This window comes from Leopardus geoffroyi, chromosome A3 (assembly GCF_018350155.1).
Source record: "Leopardus geoffroyi isolate Oge1 chromosome A3, O.geoffroyi_Oge1_pat1.0, whole genome shotgun sequence".
NCBI classification, from domain to species: domain Eukaryota; kingdom Metazoa; phylum Chordata; class Mammalia; order Carnivora; family Felidae; genus Leopardus; species Leopardus geoffroyi.
Window position 1 is genome coordinate 19,021,178 of NC_059336.1, and position 16,274 is coordinate 19,037,451.

Sequence of the window (16,274 nt, forward strand, 5' to 3'; positions counted from 1 at the left end):
CTGTACACCATTCTGGCTGAATGCCCTAAGGGGTCCAGAACCGGGCCCTCTTCCTCCCCTTCCAGCCACAGGTGTGCCTCATCTATCCCACCTGAAATAGAGGCACTGCTTCTAGCCCCAACCCCAGCTGCTCCCATCACAGCATTACTGGTTCTACCTGGACCTCACTCCCTGCTCCCTTGCCTTCATCAACCCCTTAGGCCTGGTCCTCCTGCTGAAACCCCTGCCCTCACCCCCAAGTCCTCTTTACCCATGAGCCACCCTTCCTAAGTTTTCTGAATCCTTAAAATAACATTGTTCTGATCCTTCCCAAAGTTGCTCACTGAGGAGAACATGCTCCTTCTCTGGCCTTCAAGGCCCTTCTTGGTGGGGCCCAGTGATTTACACCCCCAGCTTCTTCCCTCCCATCTTTTCTGCTCCATCTAAACTCAGCTGGACCAAGAGCAAGAATGGCCAGTGCTTCTTATCACCCATTGCGTCCCAGTCCCTAGGATGGACTGTCTACCTCCCAGGCTCCATCCTCTCCCTCCAAAGACCCAACTTGGAATGCTACAGCAATCACACCCATGACTCCTCGTGGCAATACCTGTGTGTGTGTGTGTGTGTGTGTGTGTGTGTGAGAGAGAGAGAGAGAGAGAGAGAGAGAGAGAGAACATTCCTCATCTCCCCCTAGGCCAGGCTTGCTGAAGGACTGAATGAACAAATGAAAAAAGCAGGCACACGGGTGGGGGAAGGGGCCACAAAAAGCAGGGTAGGGTTTAGAAACAAGGAGTTACACTCAGGTAGAAACAGGGAGGGTGGGGGGAACTGAGTCACAAAAACCCAGCCTGAGAAGATAGTTTCCAAGGATGGAAGGAGGAGCTGAACAGGGGAAATGCCCAGATCAGAAACTGCAGAATAACCACAAACCCTGCCCTTTGAAACAGAAACCAGCACACTTTTCCGGTGCAGAGCTGCTGTCATTCCCTCCCACACCTCTCACAAAGGCACACAACCTCACACACACAAATGCATCTATGCCAGGGCCTGCATGCTCCACAGCCTGGGCCCTTCCTCTCAGCTGCCCGCCTATCACTAGAAGTAGTCCAGGACGTGCCTACTGCTCGGCAGGCAGCTAGAGGGTCAGTTAAAAGCTTGGGGCCAGGCCTCATGGAGCCCTGTGTGGGTGCACGAGCACATGTGCATGCACACGCAAGCACACACACACGCACACACACACACACACCCCACACACACTGCCAGCAGGCCCAGGAGAACTTCTGTCCTGTCCTGTGCTCCTGGGCACATTCCCCTGAGACTAGGCTGGAGGCAGAATGGGCTCCTGTCTAAGACAAGACCCAGGGAGGCCGAGCAGCTCCAGAGCAGCTCCAGGCCAGGTGTCCAAGTCTCCCCAGCTCCCGCTTAGCCACACTTGATCCCTTATACTTCCCCCACATAAGGAAGTGCCAGCCTGGTCCTGATGCCTTCCAAGTGCATCAAGCCAACAGCAGGCTAAAAAGGATGTAACGCCTGGTGAGATGCTCTACTACGTTCTTGAAAGTCCTATCCTATGTCACCTCCCAACCCCACTTCCCATCCTCCTGCCTCCCAGACAAACACAGAAAGGGTCTCCTTTCCTAAGAGAGCCAGGACTGGTCCCCCAGGGACTGCCATCAGGCGAGGAGACTCCCTGGGACAGGCATGGCCTCTGCCTTAGTTGGGGGGAGGGGGAGGCCGAGCCACCCCAGCTGTCTGGGTCAGAACTGCAGTAGAACAGGAAGGGCAGGGACAGAGACCCTCCCAGGACCTGGGAGCTTGGAGAGGAGAGGAGAACTACTTGGAAGAGCAGGAGAGTAGCACCCTGCTTCCAGAGACCCACGACCCAGCACTCATCACCCACTCACAACCATGGGAAAACAATGTTCAAGGAACACTGGGGAAAAGAAAAGCCAGGGTACTGAGAGGCCCTCAGTAGGCTGGAAACAAGGAAGTGAGACAGGACGAGGGCAGGATCTCACAACCAGGGGGACTGTGGCCAGGCCAGCCTGCTGCTGTGTGGCACAAGAGAGTGTAGGGCTTTCACCAATGACAAAGGCCCATCTTCCAGCTCACTCCAACCTGAGAGGGCCTGGGGTTCCATCAGCACAATGTGGCCAAGCTCAGCCTGTCCGGAGGCATGCTGATGTGCTGGTGTGCTGGAGGACCAGGTTCCTGAGGCCCATGCTTTAGGAATCGCATGAGTATCACCACTCCAAGCATGGCTGTGGTGGACAGTAACAAGATAAAACTATCCCGGGCATTTAATCACCCACACATCCTCACGAAGATATAGAGACTAACCCTTCTCGAGAGAGGCTTTGGGGTAACCTACACCTGGGCCAGGGACTGGCATCACATGCCAGCTCTGCGGGCTGAGGACCTTCTGATGGCCAGGCTGCCTGGGGGTCCTGTGGCAATCTGCCTCCTCCCACTCCCTCAGGAAGCCTGCCCTGACCATCCCCTTCCTGAAGGCTTGCCCACACCTAGCAGAGGAGAACCACACAGGTCTTAAATTGCAGCCCTGGGCAGGCCCTCACTCTTTTGGCCTTGGTTTCCCCATTAGTAAACTGGCAATTCTTCTTACCTCACAGTGTTGCAGTAAGGGCTTTGCCAGGAACCAATGATCCCAGTGATGTCTGAAGGAGCTGTGACCCCTGCCTGCCTATGTGCCTAATGTGTTAACATGGAGTCCAAGGGGCCAGCAGCAGGGGAAACCAATGCAGCCATCTGCCAGGGCTTTGCTGGGAGTGAACCCAGACCTAGGAGAGGTAAAGCTAGGCCGCAGCTGCCTCGGCCAAAGGAAAAGAATACAAGCAGCCATTTCCCTAGCTCAAAAAAGGAGTTCACGGGGATGGGGCACCATGGAGGAGTGGGGCTCCTGGGACCAAAGTTCAGATCAGTGCACGCAGACATGCTCTAAGCCAGGAGCTGCTTCTTGAGCCTGCAGTCCCTGCAGCCACAGCAGCCACAGCATCCCACCTGCACACTCATCAAGAGTCTGAGGCATATGTACCCTATGGTGCGGCATCAGAACGGGAGACAAACAGATCTGAAATCACAAAGATCAATTTTCAAATCCTGTTTCCAAGCGTATAGCTGGGCTTCAGTCTGCTCTCCTCTCTGGCAGACCATGGATAAAATGAAGGTTTTTGTTAGGACAGCCAATTGACCATCACATGCAAACAGACTATGACATAAAGATATTCACAGAGGAGACTCAACCTTGACCTGCCTTGACCACCCCAACCTTGGATTGATTTTTATGCAGAAGGAAACAGGCTTGTTGCCTGGTGGCAGGGGCCAGCTCTAAGCATTGAGGCAGAATGCCAAAAGACTGAATCTGCAAAACCAAAGCTTGCATGACCAGACAAGGAAACCCCCGCCCTTCTCTCCTCTTTTGGCTCCTTGCCACAGAGACTAAAGACCAGCAGTTACTCAATGCTGAATGGCTGGGTCAGGCAGGCTTGAAGAGCAACTGCCTTCTGGACACACCAGTAATGGCAGTCACTTTCCCTTTAAGAGCCTCAGTTTCCTCATCTGAGCCCCAGAACTGATCCCATGCACTTTGAGAGGTGGGTAGCTAGACAAACAACAAAGAGTACTGTTGCTGCTCTCAGGGCCAGCTTAGAACTTGCCTTTGTGGGAAAGTAGGTCCCTAACTCTGGGACAGCACCCAATCTACTGCATGAGGAAAGGAGAGGGTGCCATGAAGGGGACAAACTAAATGACAGGCAGCCAGTTTGCAGCCTGAGAAGGGGTTGAAGACAATGACCATAGAGGACCTGTCTATGCTAGGCTCTTCTGAGGGAAGAGCTGCTTCCGGTCTTAGAATCCTGCTCCCCAACCCCTCCCAGACATCAGGTGGAGCCACAAGTGCCCCACCAGCCCTCCTCTTGCCCAGTACAGGAACATTAGAGAAGAGAAAGGGTATGGGGGGGGGGGGGGGGAGGGGGAAGGGTGGGGAGGCACCAAACCTTTATCAGGGTATCTTAATGAATATGGCTCAGGAGAACCAGTCAATCCTGATCCATAGCAGATTTCGTTCTACCCATGGTAGGCCCTGGGACAGGGAGAAGGGAGCCCAGCATCAAATCCAAGATTCTAAATTAGACCCAAGATTCTTGGTCAAGAACCAGTATCCTAGCGTCCCCTGCCCCCAGTGAAGCCACTTTCCAAACAGCCCTACAAAGATAGAGGTCCTCCAAACCTACTGGTCAATTAACCACCCATCGGGCAAGGAGGATGTACAGAGAAGGATCATGAACACCAAACACTGGAAAGGCAGGCAGGAAGCACAGCCCCACCTCTGGGCCTCATTTTTCTCACCTGCAAATTGGGATCACCATTACTGGCCCCTTCTTCATCGGGCTACTATGAGATGTCAATAAGAGACACCAAAGTGATCTCACCAGAAAGAGACAGAACAACATACTGAAAATTAAACCCCCCAAATGATGAACATATGGCCAAGAACACCACCACCAGCACAACAAAAAAAAAAAGAAGGAAGTGGCCCATATCACAAATTTCTGGATATGAAACATGCTTTCAGTGAAATATTTTTCCTTTTACAAGGCAAGCTAATTGATGAAACTGCAAAAATTATTCATACAGAAATATATTATACACACACACATTTTGCAATTTATAAGAATTACAACTCATGGTAAGTATGAACGTTTTGTTTGTTTGTTTTTCCAAATCCAGAGAGCTTGAAAGAGGTAAGTGAATGTTATCTGGTCAGGTCTGGGGGTTTTCATTACTCCCACCCGTGATATGTGGACTTCCAGATCTCCTCCAGGCCTGTGTGCCTAGCCTGCAGAGGGCGCTGGGGGAAGCTGGGGAAAGTCCAACCCTCCTCCAAACGGGCCAGGTACAATCAAAGCAGCAAACTGCAAGGACCCCAGCCCATCAGCTCTCAGCCCACACTCCTCCCTCCAAGCCTCTGCACATGCCAGGCCCACCTTCTCTCCATCAGGCCCAGTCCAGTGGCATACCCAGTGCTCTGCCACTCTTGTCACACTGTCTAGTGCTTCCAGGTACCTAGGTCACTGGCTGCGAGCTAGCTCCCCAAAGAAGATACTACATTTGGCTCTTTCCATTACCAAAACCTAGGTCCTAGGAGGACTCAAAATGTTTACAGCGTGCTAAGGAGCAAGAATTAACACATGAGTTAGACTCCAAAGCTCATTATCTAACAAAGGCAGAAAAGACCAAAGATGCTCAAAGATGGTATCAGGGATGGCTTCCTGGAAGAGGTGGTGCAGTGGGGCAACAAAGGCAGAGGAGCTACAACCAATATGCAAATACAGAAGTTGGTGAGGTTTACTATGGGGATAGAAGAAAGAAGGAGTGGTCACAGTTGGGAAGGAGGGGGGAGACATGGCCCCTGGGGGCCAGTGCTATCTGGAAATACTGGGAAGTCCCTACACAAAGGTTGCTGCAGCTGATGGGAACCACAGGAAGCTAGTGGAGCTCTGAGGAACAGAAAAAGCAGGGCTCCCTCAGCACTCTGCCCTCCTTGGCTCTAAGCCAAGGCCACCAGGAGATTCAGAAGAGCAAGTCCAGAGAGATGGACAATCTCCCCCAGTGGGGCACCTGGTTCATTCAGTACAACATGTGACTCTTGACCTCAGGGTCATAAGTTTTAGCACTGCACTGACTGTAGAGATTACTTAAAAATAAAATCTTTAAAAAAAAATCTTCCCCCCAAATACTCTTCCATCATTAGCCCTTCCAAGTACAGCCTGGGGTACACAAATGGGCCATTCCCCACCCCACCCCACCACCTCTTTCATTACCCTCTAAAGAAACTACACATGCAGGGAGAGGGAACACAAATGGAAACACAAATGGAACGGACCCTTCTCTTTCAGAGGATGCCGAGATGGAGGAAGGTAGCCACGAGGGGAAGCAACTGCTCTGTGCCCAATTCCTGGCCCCCTACTTCTGTCATCCCTACACAAGTTCCCGTGCAGCGCCCCAAGGATAGGGCAGGCACTGCAGTCCAGAGCCCCCTTCAGAGGGAGCCAAAGACACTCTGCCCCCAGGCAGCTGTAACTAGAAGATACAGCTTTCACAGCCTGCAGACTTCCGAAGGGGAAGGATGGAGGTGCCTGGAAGGGAGGCAAGGACAGAACCTAGGCACAGGTGGGAAAAACACCTGACAAAGCTGGAAGCAGGGGGCATGGAATGGGCCAGCAGTCACCACGCTGCTCAAGGCCTCTGGAAGGAGAGTTCCCCTCAGATCCCCCAATCCCCTCTGTTCTGAGACTGTGACCTTCCCCCTCTTACTTTCCAACAGAAACAGTCAGAAGCAGCTCCCAGCTCCCACCAGAGAGGAAGTCAAAAGTGGGGCCGGGGTGGGGGGTGGTAGCTATCTACCTCCATTTTACGGACAAGGTTTGAGGCTCGGAAACTTGGGGCCACAGGGTCACTCAACAAAGAAAAGGTGAGGATGGGGCTTATCTCTTCCCATTCCTGTGCAGCAGCTGCTTTCAAACCAGAGTAGCAGGGGAAAGAGGCCACAGCCGCTTCCCAGGGTGTACACAAGGAAACCCTGGTTGAATCTGGGAGTCCAGGATGTACCAGGGCAGAGTTTAGCATCTGCTTCTGGCTGGGGTTTCATCAGTCACTCCTCCCCAAACACCTGACTGAGAAGGGCAGCCAGGTCTGACTCGGTGTCTGGGCCCTCTCCCACCTTGATAAACAGGAAAAGGCCATTCAGACAGCTGGATGGAGGTCTGCAGGGTCCTCCTACATGGGACCTTGAACCCATATGTACTAACTGCTTCACGTTACAGCTGTAAAGGATCCTTGCCAGCACATGAATCATCCAAAGTCTAGATTCTAGATGAATCTCCTCTTTGGAGCAATGAGAAAATGGAGGTTCCAAAGGGTCTTATGCTGGTCACAAGGTGGTTCATGGCAGAACTAGGACCCTCTGCATGGCCCATAGCTTTCACACCACCCAGACAGGCAGCCTCTTGCCTATAATGCTAGACTAATCCTATCGATGTCAGAGATGGGAACACCATGCCTAGGCCACAAAGGAAGGAAAGGAAAGGAGGCCCCACCCAGAGAACTCAAAGCTGGGAGAGAGCTGAGCAGTTGCCTATTATGCTTATTCATTCATTCCATCATCTAATCAAACAAGTATTAGACACTTATCTACTCAGTATCAGGGCCTGGGTTGAGTCCTGGGTAAACAAAGATCAATAAGGCACTTGAGTTCCTGCCCTTCAGAAAAGCCCCTGGCTGATGGCGGAAACAGATGTGGAAGCAGATAATTGTAAGGTCGTGCAAAGATGGAACAACAGGGAGATGTCTGTGGTGTTGACAGCACAGAGAAAGTGAGCAGGGCTCTCAGGGACTTCTCAGACTGCTCTGTAGAAGGCAGGTCTGAAGGGCTGATCTGTGTCAGGCAGAGGGGATCATGGAAGCCAAGGCATCAATGAAGCAGTTCGGATGTTGGAGGTGGGAGTGGGCATTCAGTTTCATGGAAGAGGGTAAGGGACAGCAGGCCTACACTGGCCTTCAATGCCACTACAGGGGAAAGCTGCACTATGGACAAGGGCTTGCTCCAACTTTCCTATCCAGACCTAAATAACTCTCCAGGCAGCCCATGGGTCAGCCCCCCAAGCAGAGGTCCTGTAAACTCTGACCTGTGCCACCACCACAGGCTGATGCTGTCCAAGTTTTTTTCTAGATGTCTTGTGTCTGCCAGGCCCCAGCTACAGAAGAAGCTGAGGGCCCAGCAGGGCCAGGTCCCATAACTGTCCAGCACCTCAAAAGTCCAATGAACTGTTCCCCCTAGTATATTCAGGCCACCAGGAGAACCAGAGCACTGAGTTTAAGTCACTTTTCCATCGTCCTCTTTCCTGACCCTCAGAGCAGTCAACAAGGTTGACCACAGCCTGCCTCCTGCTTGGAGCTCTGCCCCTGGCTTCTCCTTCATAACTTCTCCTGAGTTTCCCCCTTCTTCTTGGGCTTCAGGCCTATCCGCATTAAACACTGGCCTTTCTCAAGGCTGAGGCCAAGGTCCTCTCCTCTCCCAATGTTCTACCTTTTCCCAGTTATTGATGCACAGATTTCAGTTCCTCCTCTTACAGACACCACGGTCCTCACCTCTAAGCTTCAGACCCTTCGGTCCAACTACTACTTGCCATTTCCACGTGCTCACCTCAAAACCAACTCAAAGTAAACCCCTCAAGCCCAAAAACACTCTCAACATTTCTCTCACCAAAACCCAGGCCTCCTGTCACACCTCATGGGTCAGCTAACAGCATCACCTCCCAACAGATACAAGAACTAGAAACATTGGAACCATTCTTAGCACTTCCTTTTCTCTCAACACCTGCAACCTAATCCTTGGACAAGCCCTACTAGCTTTATTTATTATCACAACAATATTTACCAAGCACCTAGATGAGTAGGAATCCTACGTGTGTTTTGTCTTCTCCAATGGAGTGTGAGCTCCGTGAGGGCATGGATTGTGCCTGTCAACTTTTAGTCCCCAGGGCCTAGCAGGAAATGGAATGCCTTGGAAGACAAAAAAATCTAGGACTCCCTCCCCCAAGGAAACAACAGGGGCCTCTGACTGGGGATCCAAACCACAGGGGCTGAGGTGGGAGGGCAGATGGGAGGGGGACAGCAGTGGCCTCCTCTGCGGAGCTCCTTGTGAAGCTCCGTGCCAGCCCTGGCTCCCTGCCTCTTTGCTTTCCGTGTTACCACACAAGCCCTATTCCTTCTTGGGGGAAGTGGGGTGGGAGGGAGGTAGGGGGCCAGCAGAGTCAACCTTGACCAGGAGGTTGGAAATGTACTAAGTAATGAAAGAAGTCATGAAGGCAAGGCCTGCTCGCCCAGACACCCTCTTCTGAGCACCCCACTAGGCTCTCCTGTTTGAGCCAGCCTCTCCTCAGCATCTGGCCACACTCCCTCTGGGCCATGCCAGACCAAGCCAAGGCACTCTTCTTGTCCTCCTTTTACTTCCTGGGCAGGCAAGGCCTTGAGGCATTTTCTAGCCTCTGACCTCACTCCAAGGTGACGGGAACTCACTGCCTCCCCAGGAAGCCCAGCTAGGGGCTGGTCAACAGGAATGGCTACCTTGGGACCTCCCCCTCCTGATTTTAATTTCCTAGTTCTACCCACTTAAGACGGCTTCTGGCCTCACCTCCCCTAAAGGCTCCTCGCTGCCTCCCACCCCAGCCTGCAGAGTCTCATCCTCCCACTGTGGGCCAGTTCTCAGGCCAGGGACTAGGACATCCTTGTGGAAATGGTTCAGGCACCAGGCATTCTCTGGTCACTGGAGGGGATACTCTCTGTATTTCACTGCTGGTCTCAAGGGGCCCTGAGTAAAATCCTGGACAAAGTAACATATGTTACCCTTTCTAACCTCCTCAGTGGATATGCTGAGCGCTTCCAAGAAAGGCCAACAGGCACATTATACTCAATTGCTACTTCTCTGGGTAGAGGAAGTGACTACGGTAGGAAGAGGAAAGTTGCCTCCCAACAAGTGGAGGAAAATTAGCTGGAATTGGGGGAAGTGGTCTGCAGAGCCTCAGAGAATCTATCACCCCCCGCGCCCCACCACTGCCAACCCCCACTGCTGACCTCCTGCCCCCAAGCAGGCTGAAAAGCCTTTGGAACCTGTGGCCAGCTCCTCTTCTCCTTCCCAGGGTTAGTCACTCCATGAACTCAGACACACACTCTTGGGCCTGAGGCTAAAGTCACTCAATCCTGTGGGGTTAGAATTTACCCACCACACACCCACAGCTTCACAGCCAAAGGCCCAGTGTGGTCAATGCCCTACTCCCCCCACAGACAAGGCCAAGCCAAGGACACTGTGACCTGGGGCCATCCCTTAAACAACCACTTCCCTCAGCTCAGCCATATCCCCAGGTGTCCAAGAAAACAGGAAGCCAACCCCAAAGTGAACGGCCCACCCCTACTGAGTTAGAATTAGATCTCACACAAACAAGTGGTCAAACTTGCTGTGGCCCGGCCCCTCACCAGTCTGGTCAGTGTTCACTGCCAGGGCTTGGAGCTTCCGTCAGACCGCCCACTCTTCACCGTGCCCACGCCTTGCTCCCAGGCACCGCATAGCCTTTGTACAGATTCTCTAACCAATGCTGGCATGCCAGCCAGCAGGAGGAGGGACTCCACCAGGGCAAGATGGGCTGCTACAGAGGAAGCTGACTGTGTCTGGACCCTTGGGTTCAGCCTATAATGCCTTAGGTACAAATTGCCTCTTGCTGGCTCTGGGCTTTCACAGTTTTCTCCATGTTCTAGATTGCAAGCGTCCCAGGATCAAGGACCAAGTCACCTCCTTTACTTGCTTGCTACCCCCAGAGTCCTCTGTGCCAGGCATGGGCTCAGCAAAGGAGATGCCAGTCTTCTGCAGAAGAAAGCCCCACCCATTTATTCTGCATCCTGAGTCTTACTGAAGCCAGGGCCACCCGCCAACACCGGGAAGGGCCCGGAAGGAAGCAGCAGAGCCTATACACAAAGCCTACATGTGGCTATAAAAAGGAGCCCTCCCTGCTTCCCCCAGGATGGGCCCGGTTCCTAGGAGGTGATGAGTGGGGGAGAGAGCTAGTACTTGTGCCTGGGCACACAGCCACTGCAGCCTCTTAAAGGCTAGCCAAGCACCACCTCGAAAGGAACTAGTGTTACAAGGGGGGTGGGAGGGAATGTTAAGAGCTAAGTGAAAATGGTAAGCAGAGACTCTTAGAGTCCCATCTCCTGGGACCCCAGCCCCCTCCAAAGCAATCAACTCCATGTTCTCACTGCCTCTTCCCCCAACCCCAGAGTATTCAAGGAAGACCCATTTCCCACACTTCTTTACCTCTCCTCCTCCTCTCCCTCTCCTGAAGGCTCCCTGTGGAGGTGCCAGCATATCCAGCAAAAGGACTCTAGGAGCATCGGTGAGGAGGTAATGAGAGGCCCTACCTCCGGGAAAACAGCAGGAAGCTATGGCCACAACATCATAGGTTCAGGGGCAGCTCAAGGAGGGCACAGCAGGGAGATAACAATGAGGCAGTGGCACAGCTATGGTACCTCAACTCTGAACACAAAGGCACCTTACTACAGAGAGCACGGCCACACGGGCGGCAGTCTATCTGCCCCAACAGCAGAGCCACCTGCACCACTGCCCATGCCAAGACACAGAAATGAATTCTTCCCCAGCCTCTGGTCTCCGAAGCCCTCTCCAGCCTGGTTTGCCCAGCATTCGGGCCCTGCACCAGGAGGCTGACCCAGAGCCACTGAGGCCATTCTCTGAGAACCAGTGGAGTGGCTTGTCATGGTCACACACATGTAGTAGAAGTGAAAAATGAGCCTCACTTGTTGTCTGCAACTGAGATCTGGGGTTATTCATTATCAGAACACACTCTCACCTCTCCTGACTGACAGAACAGCCTCTGGTTTCTTTCCTCCACAGCACTCCCCAGGTCCTGCAATTATTTTTTCTGTCTTTCTGGCTGTACCTACCTCGAACTTTACATTTATTACTGGACCCCATGGTGCTTGGCATGTCAGCAAATGCCAGAGCTCAAAGCCAGGGAAGCACGGTGCTGCCTTGCTTGTTCAGTGTGTCACAAGAGCCCAGGAAAGCTGGGGTTTGGGGGTTTTTTATTGTTGTTTTAAGGACAGAGTAGCTATAGTGATAAAACACACTGGCCTAGAGACCTACTACCACTGGGAACAAGGCAGAGTTTGCAGTTCTCACGTCTAGGTTAGCAGGCCTAACACACACCAGCTAGGCAGGCAAATGAAGGAACACCTGGATGAATCTTTGCATTTGAGCTTGTCATCAAGGAGAGGCCCTTCTCAGAGTACCTCAAGCACAGAGCCCCAGGTCCTCATTTCCCTGCAGAGGCTGAGGTGCAGTCATCATCGTGAGCCAGTAACAGCAAGTCAGAGCAGGGCTTTTTTGTCCCCCACCTCACATCACCTGCTATATTCACCCCCAGCCAAGAGTGTGGGAAAGCGTCTGCTGGAGGTGCCATGGCAAGATGAAGGTGGCAGATGATCTAGATGGAGGGTCTACGTCCAGTTTGTCCTCGGCCAGAAGCCTGGGCTGGTCCAACAGCACATCTGGCCAGAGGGCAGAGTGGATCAGATCACTCTGTCCACATTAAAAAACACATTGGTCCTCCAGAATAGTCTATCTTTTTGTCATTTTCTCAAGAGTGGAAAAATAAACTGAATACTGTAGTGGAAATCAGAGATCCTACACTCTGGTCCCGGCACTGCCACGAACTTGCTGTGTGACCTTACCCTGGCGGCCCTGGTTTCTCATCTATGAGAGAGGGCTAACCATTCTTGTCCTCCATTGATACATGAGCTGTGGCGGCACATAAACAATACCACAGATAAGAAAATGCTCCATAAACTCACTGCACTATTCAAATACCCAATTTTCCTCATTCTCCAGTCCTCCATGCACAAACTCAGAAAAGGAACAAAGAAAACAAGCAGGAAACAGATCTGTCGCCCAGGCTTTCAGAACAGCCACCAGTGGCCATGCTTGGTGGTGGAAAGAACTTGAGCTCTGTAGTTAGCTAAGGCGAAAGCATACTAAACAAATACTTATTAAGTGCCCACAAGTGCCAAATGCTATGCAGAGCACTTTCACATAAAATCTCTTACTCTCATATGCAACTTTATTTGACTATTGCTAATATACAGCTCTATGAGGAAGTGACTTTTACAGCTGAAAATCAGTTTCAGATAGGTTAAAGTAACTTACCCAAGGTCACAGGAAGAACTGAGACTCAAACCCAAATCTGACTTGAGCCACAAATCTTCAGTCATATGGAGACCAATTACCAATGGCTGCTCAAGGCCACTCAACACCCTTGGCTCTGCCTAGAGTCTTGTCATCTGTTCCCTTATTGTTCTCAAAGAGTTCCCTCTAGGGAAGCACAGGCACCATGCTTCTCCGAACAGAGCACTCTACACGGAGCACCAGCACATTCCCTTCTTCCTTTGTCACCCCCATTTCTCCCAGGACTCTCCTCAAAGTTGCCACTGACTTCTCCAGTTCTAAGGAAATAGAGAGGGGGACTCCTATCCCCTAATATCAGTCTCCTATCCCCTAATATCAGACCTTTGTGACATTAGGCCTCACTTCCTCCCTCTGACTTATTCATCTCTGACCTCTTTGAAGCCACATAAGAGGAAAAAGCACAAAATGGGAAGAGAGGCCATGACTTAACAAAGACTGACAAGAACAGTGACAGCAGAGGCAGAGACAGGCCCTATTATATTCAGGTGGTAGCATTAAAGCACTTCCAGAAAACATGGGTCTCCAATCAATGTGCTCAGATAGTATTTCTCTGGAATAGGCACACAGAAATAGGCCAATATGATACCAAGGCAGCTGCTTTCAGCCAACTACCCTGTCACCTTGCAAAAGTTGGCAGCAGGAAAGAGCCCTAACAACATCAGGGCTGCTGAGAGCTTGGAGAGAGAAAATGGGTAGGCCCCCTGGTCTCCAAACCAAAGGGGTTGGTGGCCAGGCACCACACCCTCAATACAATAGGTACATTAGCTGTCTTCCACTACTGGGTCCTCCTGGGGAACTTAATCCTCATCTTCCTCCTTGTCAGAACGCCCACTGTGCCACACTCCATGTGAAACACTTTATGAAGACTCTCCTCAAATGTTCACAATATCCTTATGAGACAAGTGCAGCTTATTCCTATAACCCTCTTTTGTAGACAAGGACCCCAGAGAGAAAGTCACAAGCTCAAAGTCACAGAGCAAGTTAGTTACACAACCTAAGTAGTGTGAGTTCAGAACCCAAATGCTAAATTATAAACTACTATGCTCCACTAGCTCATCCCTCCAGACCCCCTCCCGTCCACCACTGCTGTATCCCTGCCTTGCCTCAGCAAGGAAGTCTTGCCCCCGCTCATCAGCTCTCTCCTGAAAAGTGCAGCAGCTCCACTGGTTTCCCTCAACTTCTCCCAGATAAAATGCAAGACAGCCCTGCTTCAGCCTCTACTGACAGGCACGGCCTATAAGACGGAGCGTAACCTATGAGCATGGCACCCTGTGGCTGTCCCGGAACTGCTCCCCACCACCCCCAGCCTTACCTCTACCACACTAAACGCATACCCGACCCCCACATAAGGATCCCCAGTGCCTCAGCGTGGGCACAGGCAAGTTCTTCAATCAGTCAAGGCCCAGCTCACCGGTCACCTCCTCTGGGAAGTGTTCCCTGGCTCTCTCCTCTCAACCCCAGCTCACTAAGCCGAGCTCGCTACAGAGCTCTTGGTATAGACCTTTATTATGGTACACAGGATACACGGTTATAATTACATGTTCCCAGTTCTGTCTCTTCCAAGAGTGTGGGAGTTCCTCAATGGCACAGTCCGTGTTATTCACCTTTAGTGCCTAGCACTGGGCAAAGAGGAGGTGTTCAAACATTTATTGAATAAATGCTCCTCATTCTAAGAGGCTACACAAAACAAGGTTAGTGGCCAAGATCTCTAACCAGTGACTCAAGCCTATGCATCTGTGTATGTACGTATGTATGTACGTACGTATATGTACGTACGTGTACACGTACATACACACACACACACACACACACACACACACACAGAGTCTTAAAGTCAGATCTGACTGATTCTAGCCACAAACCTCTAGTTACTGTGGCTCAATTACCATTGGCTGCTCACGGCCATTCCTTACTCTTGACTCTGCCTAGAATCTTGTCACCTATTACTATTCTTTTCTCAAAGATGTCCCCCCAGGGAAGCATGGGCGCCATGTACAAAACACTTTACATGGTGCACAAGAACATTCCCCCTCCTCTTATCGCACCACCATGTCTCCTAGGGCTCTCCTCAGCTGAAGGTCTTGCGGGGGTGGGGGGGCCCAATGCTGGGTATGCTCAGCTTCTCCAGTCATCTGTGAAGCAGGCCCTTTCCTACGTTCACAGGAACGAGAGAGCCCCAGCTAAAAAGGGGGCCTGGCAGAGCTGGTCTGGAAACCCACACGTCAGGGCAAGCGTGGGGTGCTAAGGAAACACTAAGAGGTCTGACTTCCCCTGGAAAAACTACAGTCAGACAGGAAACACACAGGCAGGGATGGCTAGCTCTGGAGATCCGGACATGTGTTCTTGCCCATCTCTCACTGGGAGCAATCAGCCAGCACAAAGAAAACCCCCATGACACCCAGCCTGCCCACCTCAGGTGCCTTGGGCCCAGCCATCAGAGCAGGCCTTGTGGTCTGTCTCCCTGCCAGCCTGACAGCCACAGAGGTCAAGTCCAAGATAACTGGACTAAGTTATCACCCAGTATCACCTCCTCTCTGAGCCTCACTGCCTAATCTGGGCGGTTTACTCTCTTCTGCCACCATACTGACCCCTCCCTCCCTACCCCGGCCAACTCCCATCAAAGGTACCACTAGGAATTATCATTGTCTGTTTTAGTTTCCCTGAGAGCAAGGACCTGTTTTCATTTACCATCTAAGGGGCCTAGCATTTAGAAGGGTAGGCAAGAATCAAAGACGAAAGCCTGAGGCTCCAAAAGTTCCACAGAAGAGCATGGCTGTCATTCAGAACCCTCCATGGAATCTTCACACAGGCCATTGTGCCCACAATGACCCTTGACTGAACCAGCTCACCCCAGAAAGGCACCAGAAGGAAAAATGTGAAGCCAGAACCTAGAGAGGCTGAGGCTGTCTGTAATGCAGGTCTAGGCACAAAAATCTGTCCTTAGAGGAGCAACAGAGACCACTGGGACATGGAGCCTGAGGCCCACTGTCAGCACAACCCTGGGGCTGAGTCCTCTTGGGATGGCCAGCCAGCCAATGACTGGAGAGCTGGGTCTAAGTGAGGCTGTCACAAACTAGGACTATCACTCCATGGCACAATTCACTCCCTATATTTCCATTTCCTCATCTGTAAAATGGGATAGGACTCCAGACACACACACATACCCAGGACCCTTGTGAAGATTAGCCAAGAAAATATGATGAAAAGTCTCTGTAGCGCTCAGCAGGAAGTCTATAATTGCTTTGTATTCATTTATGTCAGTATCTGCAACATAAAAAACCAAACATCAACCTGGTTCCTGTCACATCACCATGACAACAGACACCAAAGCACTTCCCCACCCCTCTTTTTAGCCAAACTATCACCTTAGAAACCAGCAAGTGTCAGGTCCCATTTCATGAGTGGCAAAGTGAGAGAGCATGGGGTTGGGTCAGAATGAGGCCTGATGCATGAGCGGTGTGCATTT

General features: G+C 51.6%; 1 protein-coding gene across 3 annotated transcripts in view; it reads right to left on the reverse strand.

Moving 5' to 3' along the window:
• The window catches only part of PLCG1 (phospholipase C gamma 1), a 36,936-nt gene that overhangs the window by 17,090 nt on the left and 3,572 nt on the right, over positions 1 to 16,274 (reverse strand). Inside the window, exon 1 of one of the 3 annotated variants that reach the window (XM_045444592.1) lies at positions 3,032 to 3,050. The exons of the other annotated variants lie outside the window; for them this stretch is intronic. The gene's annotated coding sequence lies outside the window, so the exon portion shown is untranslated. Of the gene's footprint in view, positions 1 to 3,031; positions 3,051 to 16,274 lie in introns of those variants that run through there. 3 annotated transcript variants of the gene reach the window in all.